Raw genomic sequence first — 22,667 nt, forward strand, 5'->3', positions numbered from 1 at the left:
TATAATAAGAAATATCATGTGTAAGTAGTCACATTTTATTATGCACAGGCTGACTTCTGAAGTCTCTGTGTGTCAGGGTAAGGAATGGCAACTCAAGAGGGAGTGAGTTCCAGCAATTGAAGAAATGGGCTGACTCAAAGTGGCCTCTTCTCTCTGTGCTTCTGTCTCTCTGCTCTGACTTCACTGTAGGCTAGAACATCCTTGATGTGTGGTAGGAAACCACACTTTATAACTTTAGCGTTTTAAAAATATTTAAAGGTCTTTTTGCATCTTTTTCCTTAATTTAGACTTAGGCCAGTCATCCCACCCGTTCTTCCTTCACCCAGAAAGGATGAGCTTGACACCCAGGTTATTGGGCCTGGAAGAACAAAGGAAGAACTCATATCTGTCTAGTAACTTAGATTTATTAAAAAATCTTAAAGCTAAGATACAATAAGATATAAGTTATCATGCTCCTTAAAAAGTCAGAAGTAATCCTCTTTTCAGGTAAATAACTGGATAGGGCCTGTTGGAAAAATTACTCGTCAGTACCTAGTCTGAATCACTAAAATATCAAATGGCTAGAGTTGTGATTTCACTCAGACTTGGCTGAACTTAGAGTTGTGCTGTGACAAAATTGGACTACTATGCTAGATGACATAGCGTTGAAAGACATTGTTCAGATCCGGGAGTGGTTGGACGCCATTGTGCTTCACTGCAGATTACTGTGCTCCACTGCCAGAGGCCTACGACTTCGAGGAGGAAGGCACAGAAGTGGTCGCTGCGAAGGGAACGCATCCTGCTCAGTGCCAGCTTGGGAGCAGGGGAAACCTAAAGAATGGAGTGAAAACCTTCAAGGATTCCAAGAAGAATTTCTGTCCAACCCTCCAGCTCTTTAAGTGCTAGGATAGTGTCTAGAAGTGGAGGAAGTAGTTTAAATGATACCTGTCAGCCGAGAGACTCTTCATTTAGAATGGATTCTGAATATCAGTCTACATCAGCATCTGCATCACCATTTCAGTCTACATGGTATAGTGAATCTGAGATAACTCAGGGAGCACACTCAAGATCACAAAACCAGCAATGGGATCATGATTCAAAAAGACCTAAACTTTCCTGTACAAACTGTATACCTACCTCAGCTAGTAGAAACAGTGTAAATGCAGTGTCAGATTCCTCTTGGAGACATAGTCAAGTTCCAAGATCTTCATCAGTGGTACTTGGATCATTTGGAACTGAATTAATGAGAGAGAGGAGAGATTTGGAGAGGAGAGCAGATTCTCCCATTAGTAATCTTATGGATTATAGTCACCAAAGTGATGCTTACACAACTTCATCATAAGGAGGTAAGAGGGAAGAGATGAATCTTCGAGAATACCTACCTCTGGTATACCATCTAGAGTGCAACATGTATTTAGAAGAGAATCTAATGAAGTGGTTTGTCTTGAAGCACAGAATAATTCCCTTGGGGCTGCCACCAACAGACCACAAGCATCTGCGGCATCAAACAGTGCCGCTTGTGGTTCCACATCACATTTGTCTCACAGAGGAAGAAATACAAGAATAAGTGGGATTCTTCCTGGTTCCTTATTCCAATTTGCAGTTCCCCCAGCACTTCGAAATAATTTGAGTGACAATGTCATGATCACTGTAGATATTATTCCTTCAGGTTGGAATTCATCTGATGGGAAAAGTGATAAAACTAAAAGTACACCCTCAAGAGGTCCAGAAAGACTTCAGAAAATCAGAGAGCCTTCTTCTACAGGACTCTGAAGAAGGTGACTTGTGTAGAATTTGTCAAATGGCAGCTGCATCATCATCTAACTTGCTAACAGAGCCTTGCAAATGCATAGGAAGTTTGCAGTATGATCACCAACAACGTATGAAAATGCGGTTATAGGCCAAAATAAGCAGCTCTGGTTCTTATGTTAGAGGCTGAAACCACCTGTGAACTCTGTAAAGAAAAGTTGCAACTTAACTTGGAGGATTTTGATATTCATGAACTACATAGAGCTCATGCGAATGAACAAGTTAGTATATTTTGCCTAATTTGGCTCAATATGAGTTTGTTAGCTCTGGTCTCTACTTAGGTGTGCTCCTGCACTTGTGTAAGCAAAGTTTTTCTGATATGATGGGGAATACAAATGAACCAAGCATACGTGTCCAATTTATTAGCCTTGCAAGAACGCTTCAGGAACATATGGAAGATCTTGAAACTTCAGAGGATGATTCCAAAGAAGACGGAGACCATAACACAACATTTAATGTTGCTTAATTTCATATAAGACAAATGGATTATCTGTGAACATGTGTTTATTAAAATTGGCAAATAAGTGTCAGTTATGTGGGGGAATGTCTATTGAATACATTGATGATCCATAAATAAGGAATATGTATAATGTGTGCATGTATATATATATATTCATTCTCAAGTGTTACTGAATAAAATTCTACTACTGGACCTATTAACATGGCCAGTGAGTCTGATATTTATAAACTGGTAATCAAAAGTATTTTTCTTTTAAGTGATTGGCAAGTGTTACCCTTGTTTTAAATGTCTAAACAATGTCCACCTCCAACCCTCTGTGCTCTGATTACTGTAGTTATTTTTATAAAAACAACAACAAAAGGTTTGCATTTTACTCTCCTCCTGATGAAAAAAGTGGGACAAAATGTGCTTTCAAAATAAAATGCCAGACAGCATCTGATTATTTTTCCTTTTAAAATGCCTTAAGTTGCAGTCTCATTTTGATAATTATTGGCTTCCAGTTTTTAAAAAAGATGAATGGGAGACGGTTCTGAAGAACATTACATTAGGTTTCCAAATTTATTTTGAATTCTGAATTCACTTAGCAATAAAATCTAATTTTAAAATAGTATATAAAATGAATATAAATGATGAATGACTTTTTTATTAATTTGCAAAGTGCAGATTATATATTTGATAGACTGTAGGATATAGATATTTCTTTTAGGAATATTACAACTCTTTCAGAGTTGCCAGCAGAATGCCGTTTGGATAAAAAAAAGTATTGCAATCTCACGTTAATGAAATATATTTTGCAGAATTAAAACAGTGGTTTTCAATGTGTTTTTTAGTGTTGTCACTTTGTAGATAAATAAGATATAAATAAGTTGTTTCAATCCTGGTCATTTTTTAACTGTTTCTTGATAATTCTGAGCATTTATTTGATGATTTAATATTTTTCTACTACCATTGGAGAACAAATGAACATTAACCTACTCACCATGAATAGGTTTACATTGTGGTCATGATTTGTGTATATTTGTATTTTTCTTCTATCAAAACCTTTAGGATATACTAGAACACCTTCAGGTGGTTTCAGGTTGAAGTCTATGTCATGATGATAATGTACTTTTTCAGACCCTTAATTGAAACTATAAGTATTACCACAAATATGAATGAACAGGTTGCCAACTCTTAGTTTGTGGGTCTTATGTAAAACTTTGGCTCAAAATAAAGTGCATACTGATTTATTTAACAAAGAAAGAAAGAAAGGAGGGAGGGAGGGAGAGAGGGAGAGAGGGAGGGAGGGAGAGAGGGAGGGAGGGAGGGAGGGAGGGAGGGAGAGAGAAAGAGAGAAAGAGAGAGGAAGGAAGGAAGGGAGGAAGGAAGGAAGGAAGGAAAGGAAGGAAAGGAAGGAAGGAAGGGAGGGAGGGAGGGAGGGAGGGAGGGAGGGAGGGAGGAAGGGAGGAAGGAAGGAAGGAAGGAAGGAAGACATTGCTCATTCCACAGAAATCTGCAATGTTGTATGAGAGACAAATGAACCAAAAATTCCAACTGAGGAGCTAGTGGGTAAGGAGGTCATAAAAGTAAGTCTATGGGGAATGAAACTTGGATTGTACTTTAAAGAAGGAAGAAAAAGCAACCAGGTGGGAAAGGACTATTTCCAAGGTCAAGAAAATAGCATGTGAAAGTTCAGGGAGGTATGAGAGATAATGAGTCAGTAGGTCCCCAGGCAGGCCATCAGGTGTGGCTGGGAGATGCAGTCACAGATTTCAGCATGGACAGATCACCAACAATCATATATACCATTGTTGGGGGTTGAATCCCAATCCCTATAAAAGACATATTCAAGACCTAATCCCCAGTTCTACGGGTGTGGCCCCATTTGTAAACAATGATAAGGAATGGACTCATTTGTGAACAGGATCTTAAGATCCTATTTAGATAAGGTCAAATTGAATCTGGGTGCGCCTTAATTCATATGACTGCATTCATTGTAAACAAAGGAAATTTGGACATAGAGAGTCAGGAAAAAGCCAGGTGTCATAAGAAATCAGGAGAATCAGAAAAATTGCTGATCATGGAGAGAGACATTTCTACATGAACAGAGGATTGTCAGAATGATACAGACTTTGAAAGAAAGCAAGTCCTGCCGATACCTGGATGTCAAACTTCTAGCCTCTCAAAGTGATTTGAAGTGAACCCATTATTGCCAGGATGAAGTCTGACCCAAAAAATGTTGTTGCATCTAACTTCTGTCTCTCCTTATTGCCAGAAAAATAAAGCAAGTAAACACCGGCAAGAAGCTGTTGAAGCCTCCTGCAGCCATTGCCCCAGTGCTCTGTGGTGAACCACAAAGTTCCCAGCCAATGAAAAGCAAGAACCCATCTTGATGCTAGCCACGAGTTCCTATCTTGCCACTGCTGGGGAAGCCACCTTCCCAGAGCATGTGCAGTAAGGCCCCGCCTTTACCTTAACTAATATTAATAGTAAATTCTCCAATTTTTGAACATGAGATAAATGCAAAACCTTGTTCTAGCATGCCTGCTTGCATCAGCCAACTGCACACGCATCGTCTGACTACAGCTTTAGGACATGAGTCCACCCTTTTCCATTCTTTGGCCAAAGAAGAAAGTTCTACTCTGTTTCACCCAATCTCGTTTCCTTCTATTGGTGCCAGCAACACAGAACAGGATACCTGTTTCAAGGGTCCGACTGTCCTGGTAACGCAATTGTGTACTATTTGTCATTGTCCTGGCAAACTAAGATAGTCGTAATGGGGCATCTGTCCATTGTCTAAAAGTAAAGGAAGTCATGAAAGGGTTATAAGCAAATGGGTGACAGGAATATAGAGATTTCAGGAACATCCCTCTGCCTGCCTGAGAGAGATGTATTAAATGGGGCCCAGTTCAGAGGCAGGGGCTTAAGGGAATGTTTACAGAGACCCAATCAAAGATGAGACAATGATCCACCCCCCAAGGCTTCTGGGAATTCTAACTCCACAAGTGGGTTTGGCTGTTCTAGAATTTCGTGTAAATGGAGACAAACATTTTGCTGGTTATGAGCTGTTAAATACCCCAGAAAAGGCCATAGTCTTTTAATCCATTCTTGTGGGTGTAGACCAATTATAGGTGGGACCTTTTGATTAGGTTGTTTCAATTGAAATGTAACCCACTCAATTCAAGGTGGATCTTAATCCTTTACTGGAGTCCTTTGTGAGAGGATAAAGGGCAGAAATACCTGTGAGAACGGAAGAAGGTGGTCTCCCCAGTGTCCCCCAACATTGCATTCAGAGAGTGGTAGGACACTGCATAGTCCCTTGGAAAGGGTGGGACTGCCACTTTCTAAAGTCCTAAAGATAAATGACTGTTAGACTTTGAAATCTAATGGAGTTTTCCCTGCAGGTTTTCAAAACTGCTTGGGTCCCATGACCCCTGTATTCCTTCCAGTTTCTCTTTATGGAAATAGGACTATGTATCCTATGACTGCCCCTCCTTTGTATGTTGGTAGCGAATAACTTGTTCTAAGTTTTATATGTCCAGAGCCAGAGGAGAATTTTGTCTTAGGACAGACCATTCCTGTAGCTGACTTTGATGAGATTTTGTGCTGTTTCTGACTTTGTGTTGCATTTATATTGTTATTGAAATATAAGGCTTTCTGATATTGTTATGGAATGAATGTATTTTGCATTTGGAAAGTGTCAGGTCTCAGAAAATAGAACTTGATATACAAAATGAATTCTGTGGCATGAGGACCCCTTCAGTTTCTCTCCCTCAGCAGCTCCTCTGACAGGACCTGATGTGTTGGCAAGATAGAAGAGCATGGACATGCCAATGCCCCACCTGCCAGAGGCTAGACCAGATAACCATGGCATAAAGTCATGATCTGCACCAGCCTGATGTCTCCTGGCAATGCTTGTAGCCACACTTCACCCCCTACCTCTCTTGGTGCATTTTTTCCTTGAAAATCACAAGCTGTCAGAAAGAGAGCTGGGGCCATTTTTCTCTTCTTTTGCTGGCTCCCACCTGCCTATTCTCCTCTTGCTCTCACTCTGTTGCTTTCTCTCTCAATAAACCTGTTAAGCTTTGACTCGCTGTCCCATCTCCTTGATGACCCCATGCCTAACAGAAAGAACATGTCTTTTTGGGGTCCAAAGGGTGGAATGTGCCAGTTTAAAGCTATTATGTACCCCAGAAAAGCCATGTCTTTTAATCCTCATTCAATATTGCTGTGTGGAATCTTTTTGATTGATTCCATGAAGATGTGACCAACCCAATTGTGGGTGGTAATTTTTGATTAGATGTTTGTCATGGAGATGTGTCTCCACCCATTCAAGGTGGGGTTGCTTACTGGAGCCCCTTTAAGAGGGAACCATTATGGAAAAAACTTGAGAGCCACCAGAACAGACAGAACCAACAAGATGGGCAGAGCCCCAGGGAAGCTGCTGAAGATTCCTTGAGAGAAGTACTCAGATGTTGAGTACACTCCTAAAAAAATGAATAATCCAACAATTAATTGGTATTTAGTGAAATTGAGTAGGCCTGTTTAGGTGGTAACCAGCGTATTACCTAGGTATAGTAATTTTAATGCTTATTTAATTATTAATCAATGTGTTAAGTATTTAGCATCTTTTTAATTGTTAGGTGGTGTGTTCCATTTAGTTATTAATTGGTGTGCTTAAATAAGTGTTAAGTGTTTTTCTGTTTAAATTGTTATGTTCCTGCATTTGTATTGGTGAATTGTTCCTAATTGGTAACTGATTATGGAAATTCTTTAGAGGGAAACTTTGGCCTGTATTGAAAATTGAAAAGATTTTAATTATAAGTCCAAAAAAAAAGTTTATTTCTGAACATAATCTGGCCTCAATATAATTTAAAATGAAAATACTACCATTACAGTTAAAGTTTAAAATATTATAGTTAAAATTGTTCTGCAAAAAGGCATAAATGGGATAAGATAATGTATGTCCAATCTTTTTTTTTATTTTTTAGTTTTTTTTAATTTTACATGGGCAGGCACCAGGAATTGAACCCGGGTCCTCTGGCATGGCAGGCAAGCATTCTTGCCTGCTGAGCCACCATGGCCTGCCCTGTCCAATCTTTTATTTATCCCTCTGAAAAGTATGTCAGGGATTCAAACCCCGTACCCAGAAAACAGAAAGTTGTGGAGGTCAGAGTAAGGGGACTGTTCTGGAAGCAGGACTAGGCTTAAAGCTGTTAGGCAAGAATCCCTTCCTCCATGATGTGACCACCCCCTAGCAAATATTCCAAAAAGCTTTCCCCACCCATGATTTCCAGGAAACCCACTGAACCCACCCCAGCCCATGCCCTCTTGCTCTTAGGCAGCTGTAACCTTGAGATAAGCTCCCCTTACCAAACACTGACCCTCCAGCAGTTGCAACCCTGCCTGACTATGGCAGTATTTAAATTTTAAACCTTACCAGTGAAAAGCTGCCAACTCCCAACTTAGCCCTCTGCTTCCAAAACCAACCAATGGAAACCTGCCAACTTCCTGCTCCCAACTAGACAATGAAAATCCACCATGTCTCTTTCCCTATTTCCCACCAACCATCCTAAATAAGCTTGCTGTCACCATCTTAGGCTTCAGCTCCCATGTGCATAGCCTCACAATAAAGCTCCTTTGATCAAGTTTTGGCCTCTTGTCCTCCCTTCTTGTCAAAAAACTATCATTTTGGTACTGAAACCCGGGACCAGGAATGGAGATGAAACCCCCATAGGAGGGAATGTAACCCACTTGCCTGGCCCCACCAACAACAACACTGGTACATTATCTCAGGGTAAGGAAAAATGTTCTCCTCTTTTCTACCTGGCATTCTCTTTCTCTGTTGTCCTGGACAACATGGCTGAAATTCTAGTGCTAGGGGAGAGTTATCTCTGCCAGGTCCTGGACCCTAGGAGCAAGTGAGAGTGTGGGATACCTCTATCCACTCCTCCAAATAGTTACTGAGACTAAAAACTCTCAAACAGGGACTTCCCCTTGACAGTTTCTAAGTCATCTAAGAGTGGTGTTTTCTCCTTACCTTATCCACTATCATGGGAAATGGACATTTCTTACTTGTAAACTTGCTGCTGATTTAAGACCTGATTTACCACCTGGCCATAGTACAAATTAAGTAACAGGTCAGTTTGGCCAGAAAATGGAACTCTTGACCCATGAATTCCTCCAGACCTTGACAATGTCTGTCAGCAACTTGGCAAGTGAAAACCCAGATATTCAGGCCTTTGGCTTGTACAGGCACCCCCCTCTGCCAAACTTGTTCTACTTATCATATCCTTCTCCTTCTTCTCCCAACCCTTCCTTTGATCCAGCCAAAGAACTTCTTAGCAACACCCCCATGCAGACCCTCCCAGCCTAGCTGCAGCTGCTGCTGTGGCACAGCCAGAAAATAACCATCCCCACCTATCTCCAGATTTCATACCCCTATTTTCCCTTCCTGTAGAGGACTCAGTCCACCCAGCCACAAACTGTCACCCCCTTGTGAGAGGTGTCTGGACTGGAGGGACCTATCCGTCCCCATCTTCCTTTTCCCTTTCTGACCCTCCTCAAGTCTGGACTGACCCCACCCAATTTATTAAAGAATCCCAATACCTTACTGTGTCTTAGGACTTCTCCAGGTGAAATCTAAGTGTTTGATTCCTGTTTTTCAGTTGGTGTGTTTGGTCTAATTATTAATTAGTGTGTTACTTACATAGAATAGGCGTTAAGTGTCTGTCTGAATTTGTCAGTATGTTTCTGCATCTATATTGGTCAAATGTTCCTAATTGATTACTGATTATGGAAATTCTTTTAAAAGGGAATCTTGAGACTGTGTTGAAAAAATTAGAAAGATTTTAGGTATGAGTCTAAAGAAAGGGTGTATTTCTTTAACATAATCTGGCTTCAAAATTATTTAAAATAAAAATACTACCATTACAGTTAAAATTAAAGATATTCATGGTGGCTCAGCAGGCAGAGTTCTCACCTGCTATGCCAGAGCCCAGGTTCAATTCCCAGTGCCTGCCCATGAAAAAAAATTAAAGACATTACAGTTAAAATTGTTCTGCAAAAATGTAGAAATTGTATGACATAATATATTCAATCCTTTAGTTGCCCCTTCAGAAGTATTTCTGTGTTTCTGTTTCTTATGTAACTATTTTTCTATGTGCCTGTTTGCCTGTTCAATGTATATTCTCATATGTATGAATCATAATAGCAAATTTAAAAAAATCTTAAGACCCTTTATTTAAACTGCTTAGAAATAATTAGGTGACATATAAATATATAATTACATCAGCATTTCTGAAATAAAAGAGTAAAAGCAGAAAAAACTTCTGAAAAGCAAGATTCAAAAACCTTAGTTTGTAATTACTCCAAACAAACCTGGACTTAAAAAGAAACTGCCCCTGGAATTTCCCTAAGGCAGCAGAAAACAGCTGAAGGGCTGCCTCTGGAAAAAGCAAAGACCATCTCCAATGGTCACAACAAAAGTTGTGAAACTTTTAGTAAAATAAGTTTAATGATTGTAAGTAGTTAAAGAAGGGCATAAGAACTCCCAAAATTCCATGGGCCTCACCTAAAACTTGCAAATCAAAGTGCAACAAGCCTGATTTCTCTCTGTTCAACCTAACCCAGCCCCAAGGCCTAACCACCTAAAGCAGCTATGGGGAGAGGGTTAGGCACAAAAATGTGGTGAAATGTGGTTTAAAATTCTTTCTTTTTTTTTTTGCTGGGCATGGAGATTAGAAATGGTAAGCATAAAGATACTACAGACTAAGCTATGTTTGTTATTTTTTTTCCAATAAAACCTTTGTAATGGTAACTAGTTATCAGATCATTATTAAAATATAAATAGCCTTGGAATAGGAGTATTTGAATAAAATCTATCAAATTTCAGTAAAGATATTTGAGAAATATGGAGAAGTTTTCCTGGATTTAAGTTTGGGACAAATTGCAGTATATTTTCCAGAACTTGATAGACAATGTACTTTTAAATTGTTTGTAATTTTAAGGTATGATAAAATCAAAGATTGTTTTTCAACCTCATAAAAGAAACTTTACAGTAAATTTTGAATTAAACAAATGTGATTTTATTCTGCTTGGGTGTATTCTCTCTAGATTTATACAAGCATACTGATAAAATAAGATAACCTAAGGTAGTAATGAATTGAACTGAGAGATTTTAGGCATTTTGTAGTGCAATCATTTGTGTATTCTGAATATAGTATATAAATGTATGGCTATGTTCCTAACTGAAACATAAATTTCTTCCTTCTTCAATTATTTTGTGATATCTCTGTCTCCTCTCACCTTCATGAATATTGTTATTGGAAGGAAGTATACAGGTTCACAAGGTTTGTGAATTTAGTATCAAATTTATTTCTAATTATATGCAGTCTAGATAAATAAAAATTATATATGGATTGTATGGAAGGTGGTAGAAAGTTTAACAAAATGGATTTTGTTTGCTATAATCATAGTTGACCATAAGCTCTAAATGAATGTAGAGAGTTGTAAAAAAGGAGTTTTGAAAGTGAATTATTTTAGTCATAGTCAGTGTTGACCAAAACTAATATGTTTGTTTATTTAAAAAAGAAAGCTTTTGTGTCAAGCCAGGTATTCACACAAAACTAAAGTTTAATTCTTCTCCCATTAAAATAATGTGGATTGTTAGTCTGTTCTTAATGTAAGGTTTTGAAAGAAAGTTTTTTCTTTCTTTTCCAGCATCAAAGTTTATTTTTAATGATCCATCAGGTCTATTAAGTACTGTTTCAACTTTGTTGAAAGCAAAGAATTAGAAAACTTGTGATTTTCAAAAGAATGTTACTAGTCATTAGAGTTGTTCACTTTCTCAGCTCCAAATTCCCCATTGTCCCTTTGTTTGTACCTTAGAACCTTACAACCTTATTGCTGTTTGGGAATGGTGAAAGGTGAGCTTTTCTTTTGTAAATCAGAAGGGAGGTGGGGAGAAAGGGTCTGCACTTAGATTGCTGGTGAGTTCTCAAGACAATCCCTTTTAGGAAAATACTCTTGGAAGTTGAGGACGTGGAAATGGATACACTTAAGACTATCTGTGCCCATGCAACCCTTGGAAAACCTCTGCATAAGCTTAAAAGCACAGCCCTATCAGACAACCACTACCTGACCTCAGGGAGGAGCTCTCTGTATTCCAGGGTATGGACACCCAGTTGGTCTGTGGGACAAATCTTGTCCCAACAAGTTTTTTTTTATCCTCTTTTCTTTTTTTTTCTAATATTTTTATTGATAAATCTTAACATAAACATAGTGTTATAATCAGTGACTTACAATATCACCCCATAGTTGTGTATTCATCACCATGAATGTTTTTTAGAACATTTGCATTACTCCAGAAAAAGAAATAAAAAGAAAACAAACCTCATATATTTCATGCCCATTACCCCTCCTTCTCATTGACCACTAGTATTTCCATCTACCCAATTTATTTTAACCTTTGTCCCCCCCCATTATTTGTTTATTTTTCATCCATATTTTTTACTAATCTGTCCATACCCTGGATAAAAGCAGCATCAGACACAAAGTTTTCACATTCACATGGTCACATTGCAAAAGCTATATCATTATAAAATCATCTTAAAAAATCAAGGCTACTGAAACACAGCTCAGTAGTTTCAGGTACTTCTCTCTAGCTACTCCAATACACCATAAACTAAAAATGGCTATCTATATAACGCATAAAAATAATCTCCCAGATAACCTCTTGACTCTGTTTGAAATCTTGTGGCCACTGAAACTTTATTTTGTCTCATTTCTATCTTCCCCCTTTTGGTCAAGAAGGCATTCTCAATCCCATGATGCTGGGTCCTGGCTCCTCCCAGGATTTCTGTCCCACATTGCCAGAGAGATTTGCACACCTGGGAGTTATGTCCCACATGGGGTTCTGGGGAGGGCAGTGACTTCATTTGCATTGGTTTAGAGAGAGAGGCCATTTTTAAGCAACAAAAGACATTCTCTGGGTCTCTTCGGGCTAACTTTAAGTAGGATTAGCCTATCCTTTACAGGAATAAGTTTCATATGGGTGAGCCCCAAGATCAAGGGCTTGGCCTATTGATTTGGTTGTTTCCACTGCTTGTGAGAATATCAGAAATTCTCCAAATGGGGAAATTGAATATTTCCTCTTTTCTCTCCAATACCCCAAGGGGAACTTGCAAATACTTCTTTATTCACTGGCCAAATTAGTCTGGGATATGTTAGGACATCATACTTATCTAGACAAATCAACAAAGTCTCAAGCCCTAGTCAAGATTCCATGTTTTTTTCATGTTCAGCTAAACTGGCCATAATAGTTAAATTAGGAAGTGCACAACCCATAATATAAATTTTACACCAAATAAACATCTCTCCCCTTGGTCCCACACACAAGAACTTAGATCTCCAAGTTCTAAAATATGGATATCATTTTTACCCTGTATTCTGATTTACCTTAGGCCTATCCAGATCAGCTTCATTCATATCTCTACTTAAAGTCAGATCCCTTTTTCAACTTTTTAAACAGTTCCTGCATGGGGTACTGCTGACTTTCATAGCTTTAGAGCTCTAATTCTGAGTCTCAGATGTCACATAAATACTTGAAGTTTCTGGGAATGAGCTCATAAACAAACAGCTCAGTATCTCAGAATTTAGAAATAATAGTTACAACTCCTGAATATATATGACTGCTGGAAGAGCTTACAGTCTAGGACCCTGATAATCCACGCTCTTGACTTTAATTCACCGATTTTTTATATTATAGCTAGTCCATACCATTTGTCTTTTTGTTTCTGACATTTCATTTAACACACAGCCCTTAAGGTTCATTCACTTAGTTGCATGTCTCACAATTTCATTCCTTCTTGTGGCCACTCAGTAGTCCATTGTATGTATACTCCACAATTCCCCCTTCCATTCCTTAGTCATTGTACTCTTAGGCCATCTTGATCCATTGAGGATTGCCATCACTGCCACCATAGACACCACTGTGCAAATGTTCATTCATGTCCCCATACTCAGTTCCCTCCAGGTATATACTGAGCAATGGGATTTCAAGAACATATTGCTACTTCACCCTTATCTTCCTGTAGAACCACCACACTGCCCTCCAAGAGGCTGCACCTCTCAGTTTCCCTACTGACAGTGAATGGGGACATATCTTTCTCTGCATTTTCTCTCACACTTATTTCACTCTGTTCATTGTTTAACAGTTTCATTCACACATCATACATTCCAATCTAAGTGTATAGGTGTACCTTTGCCACTATACACTATCTGAAAACATTTCTTGTTCTTTCACAAAGAATCCATACCCCTTCCCTATGCCCCCACCTTTTGACTTTAGTTTCAGCACAATGCTGAAATACTGAAAAAGTTTCCATTTTCCCAAGAAAGCACATGAACCTCAGAGAAGTAACCAAAGCTCTACTGCTGGCTGACCCAGAGGACTTTTTGTCCAAAGTCTGAACCCAGAATTTTCTTTGTTTCCAGATTATATAAGCTACTGAACAAGGTGGGAGTTACTAAGAGAATGGGTGGTAAACACTGGAAAAGTATAAAGACAGAACTTGCAGGGTAAGAGTTACTATCTGGCCCTTAGCTGAACTCCTTTGTCTGAGATAAGGGCAGCTCCTGGACATCACAAAAAATAGCCCTGGCAGCCTCCCTCCTTGCACATCAATATCTCTGGACAGGCTTGAGTAAGTCTGGACATGATTTACAGCACTGCAGAATTCTGTTTTCTTCCTTCCAGAAAGCTTGCAATTATATATATATACCTTTATGAGAGCATCAAGTTATAGTGACGCACACAGATACACAGAGTAATACACATGAATACACAAAGGGATGCACATCAATTCATACAGTTGTACAACAATAATACTGAGGTGATACACATAAATCCATAAAGTTATACAATAATTCTGAGGTTAAACTTGTAAACTACCTCATTCTCCCCTTTGATGATATTATTCATCACATTTTATTCTATAGGAGTAGCACCATTCTCACTTGTGGGGACTAATTCATAATTGTGATAGTTCAAGGGGTGCAGGCCTCTGAGATGAAGTTAAGTTGGAGGCAGTTTTTCTGTCCACTAAGGCTTCTATAGTTTGACTTATACTTCTTAGCAAGCAAGGGAAGAGGCAGGGGAGGATAAGACATATACCAAGCAGCCCTAAAACACGTCCAATTAGAGTTTTGAACCCTCCAAAAGCCGAGAATCACTCTCCAAATAGGTTTTTGGGGTCCCAGCCATTCCAGGTTTAAGCTGGGACATGGGCTAGCTTTCTCATGTGATTGGTGATTTCCTCTATTACTTTTCCTTGGTCATCTAATTCCAAGCAACAATTGGAAAGGTTGAATTTTTCACATACTCCACCTTCCTTGGCTAACAGGTAATCAAGAGCCAATTGATTCAGATGGGTGGCTGTTCTAAATTTTGTCTATTGCCATGCCATCAGACCCAGAGCATGGGCAGTTTCGTTTGTGATTAGTTCCACCATTTCCTGAAACCAGTGATATGGTTTAGCATGTAAATTGGGGTTTGATATCCTCATGACCTATCCTCTGCCCATGTTGCCAGCCCATAATACTGGATAATGTACTCGGGAGGCCACTCATTATCTTTCCATTCCCTTATTTGTATGCATCTCTTTTGGACCCGGTTATTTCCTGATTCATAGACTAGGTACCCTAGCAGTTCCCCTTGCTTTAGGGAGACTAGAAAGAAGGAAGGGTGAATGGTTCCTAACACACAGGCTCCTGACCACCCTGCAGGCAATTCAGAATATGCTGTTCTGACACAGATCCAAACCCTTCAGGGGCTTTCCAGACCCATGGAGCTGAAATATTGCTCCAAAAACCTTTTAGGATGGGGAAAGAGGCCTAATGGTGATGGATCAGGAGCTGTGTGATTGTTATCTGATCCCCATTATAAGGTGGCATTTTTACTCTGATTATAATACCATTGCCCCAGACAGATGAGGTTTCCAACTGGAACCAGGAAGGTGTTCGCCCATCTAGCTACACAGTTTTTGTTCCAATTATGGAAGTTGTCAGGTCCCATCTGCTGGGTCCAGCCCAGCAGGCAGTTACATTTACTTTTTCTTTTGTTATTAGTTCCCTTGCCTCCCATGGCCATTGGTCCCCCATTTTTGTTCCTTCACAGACATAACAGGAGGACACATTTAGGGAAGAGGTCACCTGTTCTGCTAGGTGAAGGAACAGATTTTGATTGCTTATGGGAATGGTTGGGGGTTGTTCTTGCATTTCCTTATAGAAGGAATGGAATACTTGGAATTTTTCTTGGTTGTAAGAGTTCATGGTTTTCTTTATATATAGGGAGGAGCCTAGGATGATTTTGGAAGGGGTTCTCTTTACTGGGGAGAGCACCAGGACTTCTTTTCCCCACCAAGTATCATGAATATTTAAAATGGAAAAATTGACGCGATTGCTTTTTCTTGCAGGAGGGTACCTTGGAGGTTCCCCATTCAGATTAACACACAACTTCCATCCAAGCTTCATGAAGGCACACCTGAGAAGTATTAAAGAGTAGAGCCACTGCTTGTTGGCTTTTTGGAGCAGTGGCTCTGCTTACTATTTCTTTTCCCCGTTCTCAGAATTTTAATTCTACCACCATTTCATGCTCAGGCTTGTTAGGGTGATGGCGGATGTAGTAGTGGTCTTACCCAGGGTCACAAATTGAGTAAGTGGTCTGATTGTAGGTCCAGAAGCCCTTGGGGATACTTTGGCAAGTGTAATGGGTGGAAGTGACTGTCTCTAATCCAGATGGTGTGGATGCACTGATGGCAGGACTCTGGGACAGCAATCCTAAAGGGACCTGGCAGGCTGGGATTCCATGCGTCAATTCCTCAATCTTTGGCTGTGCATAGATTGTCACTTCCAGGGTGACTGAAGCAGGGCTTGAAGATTTCCTCAGGTCAGCCATGCATGGATCAGTCAGCCTCCGGGGTGACTGAAGCAAGGCTCAAAGATTTTCTCAGACTCCAGCCAGGCATAGACCAGCCAGTTTTCAAAGTGGTGGGGGCAGGGCAGGTGGTTTACTTGTGCAAAGTCAGATACGGCTGATTCTCTGGGTCAGTTCAGCACTTCCAAGATGGAGTTAAGCCATTTCCAGGCTTCAGCTGGGAGTGGTGGATCCAGGTGGCCATCTTGGCAACCTTAACAGCTGCAGGAGTGAAAAGACCATATAGGGCCCTAACCAAGTAGATGTTAATGCCTGATTTTTCCAATCTTTTACCCAGTCTAGTGATCCCTGGATTAAAGGAGTACATGGGGTTGGGGGGGAGCTAATTGTAGTGGGACTCTTTTGTTTACCCAGCTGTGCAACTGAGACAGAGTGGAGCTTAGGCCCTGGAACTGCCTTTGTAAAGTTAATTATCTGAATTGTGTAACTTTTCCTTGGAATTCTTTTATCAGTGGTGGAGGCTGTCTGAACAGAACTTCAAATGGGAAAAATCCGGTTTGTTTTGTGGGACTGCATCTTATTCTTAACAAAGTTATGGGGAGTATGTCAGTCCATTTTAGATTAATTTCCTGACAGAGGTTTTTGCAGATGTTACTTCAGGGTGTGGTTCACTAACTCCACTTTTCCTGAACTCTACAGCCTATATGCTGTGAGGAGATTCCACTTGATGCAGAGAGCTTTGCTGGGATTTTGTATGATCTGGGCCACAAATGTTGGTCCATTGTCAGAGCCCAGGGCACTCAGCAGGCCATACCTCAGAATGATTTCTTTGCATAATAAATGGACCACTTCCTGGGCTTTTTCTGAGCGAGTGGAGACAGCTTCCACCCATCCTGAGAAGGTACAGACTCTTAGTAGCAAATAATGATATTCCCTTGCCCAAGGGAGTTCTGTGAAGTCTATTTGGATGTCTTCGAATGGAATCTGCCCCACAACTTGAATTCCTGGGGGTGGGGGGTGGGGTTTAGGCCCTTGTGGCAGGGGCCAGGTTGTTTTGAGCACAAGCCACACATTTAGCACTGACTGCTCTGGCAAGCTGGTGAAGTTGAGGAATGTAAAAGTATTGTTGAAGAAACTGCTCCAGGGTTGTTTTTACATAGTGACTATTTTCATGAACTTGCAAAACCACAGTCAGGTTCAGCACCTTGGAATTGCTAATCAACCATCCTTGAATTTCCACCATCCATTTCATAGGAGGTACTACCTTCTTGGTTTAGACAGGAATGTTCAGGCTTAGAATATTTTGGCTGTATGCCACTTACAGGTTCAGGCAGGAGTGCTGCTATTAAGGAGTGGGCTCCCCTTAAGGCTGCTACCTTGGCTTCCTTGTCAGCCAGAAGGTTTCCTCAGGCTACTTCTGTGTTTCCTAACTGATACCTGGGGCAGTGGATGACAGCACTTCGCTAAGACCCATGCTGCTTCCAGGAGGGCCAGGATTTTCAGGCCATGCTTTATTTCCTTTCCTCCAGTGTTGATCAATCCTCTTTCTTTGTATAGGACCTGAGCAGTGTTGAAGGCAAACCTTGAATCAGTATAGACGTTGACAATGGAATTTGCTCCTAACAGCAGGGCTCTCTGGTGACTGCGATGAGTTTGACTTTTTGAGCTGAGGTGCCTATGGGGAGGGACCCAGATTCCACAATTGAGTCCAGGGTTACTGCTGCATACCCTGTTTTTGCATCCCAAATTGTGGACAAAACTGCTGCCATCTGTATAGTATTCTGCATCAGGGAGGGAGAAAGGCTGGTCCTTTAAATCTGGTCTGCTGGAGAACATTTCTTCTAAGGTTTCCATACATTTATGCTCAGATAGGTCTTCTCCCATCAGCAGGAGAGTAGCTGGGTTTAGGCTGCATATGGCTTCCACTTGAATATTCAGGTTGTCACATAAGAGGGTCTGTTATTTTAGCAGCTGGGAAGTGGAAAGCCAATGATGTTCCTTTTGTTGGAGAACTGACTTGATTTTGTGTGGGATGTGAAGAGTTAATTGTTAGCTGAAAGTTAACTTCTCAGCATCATGAGTTAGAATGACAGCAGCAGGGAGGGCATCCTTTGACCAGGAATCTATCTGCTTCAATAGGTAAGCTACAAGGCAGTCCCAGGAGCCTAATTTCTGAATGAGGACCCCTGTGGCTATTCTCTGTCATTCATGAATGTACAGGGTAAAAGGTTTGTTAATGTCTGGGAGACCCAAGGCTGGGACTTGAGTGAGTTCCTTTATTAGAGTTTCAAAGACTTTTTGTTGTTCAGCTCCCCAGGGCAGAGGTGAATTTTCTGCTCCTCATGTAGCCTCATACAAGAGCCTAGCAACTTCTGCAAAGTTAGGAACCCAGATGCGACAAAACCTCACAGCCCCTAGAAACTCAGGAACTTGTCCCTGAGATGTGGGTGTGGGAATCTGAATCTGAGGAATTTCACTTGTTTCTTGCAAATCTGGGCCCTTTTTTTAGATGACCTTGTAGACTCTTTGGTTTAATTGCTTCAGGAGTGCTTTAGTTTTAGACAGTCTTGTGAGGTTGTGCTGACTGACAGCAGATCATCCACATATTGGAGTACAACACTATTATGCTTTTTATTGTGGAATTCCTGTAAGTCCTTTCCTAGGGTGTGGCTAAATATAGTGGGAGAATTCTTGAACCCTTGGGGCAGGCACGTCCAGGTGAGTTGTTTTCTTCCAGTGCATGGATGTTCCTATTCAATGGCAAAAATGAGTTGGCTGACTGGGGCCAGATGAACACAAAAGAAAGTGTCTTTCAGGTCAAGGCAGAAGAAGAATGATGCTGTTGCAGGAATTAGGCTCAATAGAGTATGTGGGTTTAGTACTATGGGATGTAATGTAACAGTCATATTGTTGATGGCCTGCAAATCTTGAACAGGATGGTAATTGCTGGTGCCAGGTTTTTGTACCAGTAGCATAGGAGTGTTCCACAGGGACTGGTACTCCCATAGTATATCATGAACAAGCAAGCAGTCAATGTGTGCCTAAATTCCCACCTGGGCCTCCTGGGGGACTGGAGGAGCATTTTTTGCTAGCCTTGGTGGACTGTTTTCTGCCCAAAAAGAAGGCTCAACTCCTAGGATTTGTGGAAAGTCAGGCTGGTTTGGGTTTTCTTTGGCAAGAAAGAGGTGCCACTCTTCCATCTGGGGAGATATCAGGGTCACCATAACTTTTCTCTCTGGGTTTTTTACCTTCAGGAAACATTCCCCTTCTGCATTGAAAACTTATCTGGGTCTGGAGATTTGTGAGCAGTTCTTGGCCAAGCAGGGGTACTGGGCCTTCAAGAAGATAAAGAAATCTCGTGAGAAACTTCATGAGATCTCAGCAGACACTTGAGGGTTGTTAAGAAGGGATGTTGAGCCAAAACCCCAGTGGCCCCAATAATGGTGGTTTGCCTTTTAGTTTTAGGCCCAATTTGCTATATGACAACAGAATGTTCTGCACCTGTGTCTACCATGAAGTCCATTTTTTGGCCCCCTACTGTCATCACGACCATGCGCTCCCTGGGGCCAATTATGAAGGACCAGTCTGTCTCAATCTGAATTGTCTTCAAGGCCTGTTAGACCTATAAACTTAGTAGCTATGGGCTCCTCACAGCTGGCAGGGTGCTTGCTTCCCCTTACCTATTATTTGTTGGGGCATTCTGCTTTCGAATGTCTTTCCTCTTTACATAAGCACACTGGTTTCTTCCTAGTGGAGCTGCTCTCCTCCGTTCTTCAGGCAACCCCAATAAGTGGGTGTTTTCTTTTCTAGCCCTGGATGCTTGAAGGTTCTAGGTTTTGAGAATGGGGGTTTCCTGGTGCCCTGGGTGAGCACCACAGCAAACAGGTCTACTTTTTTCTTTAGTTGGTGGTCATCTTCTCTCCGTGCCTCGTGATCTCAGTTCTTGTAGACTTTTGTAGCCATTTCAAGGAGCTGGGATATATTCATTCCAGAAAGCCCTTCTAATTTTTGCAGCTTTCTTCAGATGTCAGGTTGGACTTGCCCAACAAATGGAGAGTGAACATGTTTCTGGTTTTCTGGTGTCTCAGGGTCAAAAAGAGTATATAATCTAAAGGCTTCACAGAGGTGCTCATGGAACTGGCTAGGAGCTTCAGCTGGCTTTGTAGGATTTCATCAGTTTTTGACATATTTACTGTTTTTCTGGCCCCCTTTTCCGTGCCTTGAATGAGCACATCTTGATAGAGATTTAAACTGTTCCCGCCAGCTTCAGTGTTTGGATCCCACCACGGGTCAGCATCTGGGAAGGAGTTTTGAACATATTGGGATGCATTCATTACCTCTTTGGAAGCATTTTCTTCTAACCACTTCAGGACAGCTTGTGAAATTCATCTGAGTTCTTCTGTGTTGAAGAGGATGAGGTAGAGCTGATGGCAATCCTGCCACATTGGTCAATGGGTGGGTATAAGTGACTGGAGCAGGTCAATCATAGTCTGGTGCTTCTCAGTATAGGAGGGAGTATGGTTTTTACAGTTGATGAGGTTAGAAGTTGACAAAGGCTGGTAGATAAACATGGGCTGGCCTGACTGCAATTGGTTTTCTGGATCATAGTAAAACAGTGCTTGGGTTTCCCACAGGGGCAGCTGTAAAGCCCCTGGGGCACCGCAGGCTTTCCCAACTCGGGAGCAAAGGTTCCAGGTTTGCAGGATCTCTGAAGAGCGTTCATTCGGGTGGACTGGGACAATGAGATGGGAAATGGCTGTGGAGAGCAGGCTGGGGTCCCTGACAAGGCAGTTTTCAGTAGAGGGTCTTGGGGGGGCTGACAGTGTCTCCGGAACCAAAGCCAACGTTTGTGGGGTGGAGGGGTGGAGGTATTCGAGGGGCTGGAGCTGAGTAAGTCGAAGGCAATGGATTTTCTTCTTCAGCTGGGAGGACTAGAAGCTCTTCTGGGGTTGAAAACTTTGGAAGGTGGGGGTAAAGAGTTACTGTCAGCAGTGGGGAGGGCGCCGAGGCTGATACAATTGTGCTCTGATGCATTCAGTCACAGAGAGCTTTTGTCAGCAGCGGGGAGGTAGCTGAATGAAAATGAAGCTCAGGTGTCTTCGCTATGACACACACAGTCGCTGGGAGCCAGGGCTGAGAGCCGAGGCAGTGAGGGTGGATTTTCAGTCCTTTTATCTAAGCAGTCAGGGTGCTTTTCTGTCAGCAGTAGAGAGCTTTCTGGAGTTGGAAGGTTTGTGCCTGCATGGGCTAACTTTTCTGCAGCAACTGTTCCAGGAGTGGAATGCCCAAGTTGGCATGCCCCACTAAGACTGGTGTGTGGCTTTCAATGCCAGCTTTTAGCCATGGTGGAAAATTTGAATAATGTGGAGACAGGAGTCAATATGTGGAAATTGGTCAGGGTTTCCAGGCTGTCCTGTGACAACTTGCCAGACAAGTCAGATCATTTGGGGGTCAAATGACCCCTCGGACAGCCATGCAACTCCAAAAGAGGGCCAGTACAATTAGCAAAATTTGTACAGCTCCTGGGGCTTGAGCTTCACTCCATAGTCTTCAGAAAAAACTTTCCTCAAGTTCTCAATGAGGCACCCTAAGGGGATTTTGCTCTCAGTACCTCCCATTGTGAGCCTCCCAGGGCACCAGACAACAAGTAACCAAATAAACAAGATGACAATCACTTTGTCTGTCTCTGGCTGCTTCCCATGAGGGAGAATTTAGGGTTCTCTTGGCGTAAGGCAGGTGGGTATAAGCCCCCAACCCGGACCCTCGTGAACTCTCTCATTCAATCTAGGGCACGGCCTTGCAAGCTGTAAAGTTATACAATAAAATGGAGGTTAAACTTAAACTACCTCAAGGCCTTTGTTACATTCAGTGGAAGAATATTAGAATGTTACTGTTGACTATAGACCCTAGTTTGCACTGATTATATCTTTTCCCATATACCATCTATTTTCAAAAGTTTTCACCTTAATCATCTGAGTACCCTGTCTAGAAAACAAATATTTTATGTCAGAATACTATCCTTGTTAATATTCTTTGCCTTCTTATCCTTTATTTCAGAAGACAAGTCTCGCCGTTCAGGGAAAAACTGTTGCTAATAATTTGTTCTTTTACCTTCCATAAATAAGGTTCTGTTCCAGTTTGCTAGCTGCCAGAATGCAATATACTAGAAATAGAATGACTTTTAAAGGGGGGGAATTTAATAGGTTGCAAGTTTACAGTTCTAAGGCCAATTAGATAGTCTGAAGAAATGTCTAATCTAAGGCATCCAGGGAAAGATACCTTCATTCAAGAAGGCCAATGACATTCAGGGTTTCTCTCTCAGCTGGAAGGGCACATGGTGCCCTTTATCTTCTGGCTTCTTGTTTCATGAAGCTCCCTTGGGGGTGTCCTCCTTTTTCATCTCCAAAGGTGGCTGGCTGGTGGACTCTCTGCTTCATTGGTTCCCTTGTCATTTTGTTGTGATTCTGTGGCTCTCTCCTCATTCTCAAAAGGAATTTTTTCTGA

The 22,667-nt window shown here is 41.3% G+C and overlaps 1 protein-coding gene and 2 pseudogenes across 11 annotated transcripts in view; all 3 read left to right on the plus strand.

Moving 5' to 3' along the window:
- ZNF599 (zinc finger protein 599) overlaps window positions 1–22,667 on the plus strand; it is a 210,213-nt gene that overhangs the window by 46,066 nt on the left and 141,480 nt on the right. The window lies entirely within an intron of this gene.
- LOC143659335 (E3 ubiquitin-protein ligase MARCHF7 pseudogene) lies at window positions 818–1,345 on the plus strand (annotated as a pseudogene).
- LOC143659336 (E3 ubiquitin-protein ligase MARCHF7 pseudogene) lies at window positions 1,327–2,254 on the plus strand (annotated as a pseudogene).

This window comes from Tamandua tetradactyla, chromosome 16 (assembly GCF_023851605.1).
Source record: "Tamandua tetradactyla isolate mTamTet1 chromosome 16, mTamTet1.pri, whole genome shotgun sequence".
Taxonomy (NCBI): Eukaryota; Metazoa; Chordata; class Mammalia; order Pilosa; family Myrmecophagidae; genus Tamandua; species Tamandua tetradactyla.